We start from the raw sequence: 472 nt of genomic DNA, 5'->3' as shown, positions 1-472 counted from the left end.
TTCCAGTTGTAAAAAATTGTCAAGAAATTCCCAGCCATGTTGTATTATTTCTTTTAGGGCTTCCTGAGGTATTGAGGGACAATCAGTCACCATCCACACTCAACAAACTAGAAGATGATACTGCAGGATTCAATGTAGCTCTGTAATGTTTGGGGAGGTGTGACTGTGTTGGAGAAAGCAGTAAATAAAAATACAACTCTATTGGAATTTAATGTAACCATCTAACAAGTGAGTACTTGTACCTGTGTGCTTATATAAATAACTCAGCCAAAGGAAAGGAAAAACTGTGAACTTAATAAGCATCGATTAATGTACAAAATGTAAGGCCAACACTACAAAGTTATCCTCAGCTCTATGCTAATTCTGCAGCCATTTCCATAGAGGCTCTTTCTGATTGGAAGCAGATAATGTCTGCTTCTCCATTCTGTCAAGAAAAATCAATTTGGGGACATCATAGAGTAAATCAATATTT

At 36.4% G+C, this 472-nt stretch overlaps 1 long non-coding RNA gene across 8 annotated transcripts in view; it reads left to right on the top strand.

The window, feature by feature from the left end:
• Positions 1 to 472, top strand: part of LOC104913201 — a 102,388-nt gene that overhangs the window by 96,794 nt on the left and 5,122 nt on the right. For 7 of the 8 annotated variants that reach the window (XR_002119688.1, XR_795206.2, XR_002119687.2 and 4 more), the window contains one exon: positions 58 to 463. The exons of the other annotated variant lie outside the window; for it this stretch is intronic. This is a non-coding gene — a long non-coding RNA (uncharacterized LOC104913201). Of the gene's footprint in view, positions 1 to 57; positions 464 to 472 lie in introns of those variants that run through there. 8 annotated transcript variants of the gene reach the window in all.

This window comes from Meleagris gallopavo, chromosome 14 (assembly GCF_000146605.3).
Source record: "Meleagris gallopavo isolate NT-WF06-2002-E0010 breed Aviagen turkey brand Nicholas breeding stock chromosome 14, Turkey_5.1, whole genome shotgun sequence".
In the NCBI taxonomy this organism is placed as follows: domain Eukaryota; kingdom Metazoa; phylum Chordata; class Aves; order Galliformes; family Phasianidae; genus Meleagris; species Meleagris gallopavo.
Note: the sequence above shows the minus strand (reverse complement) of the source record. Positions and strands in the feature narration are given on the sequence as shown.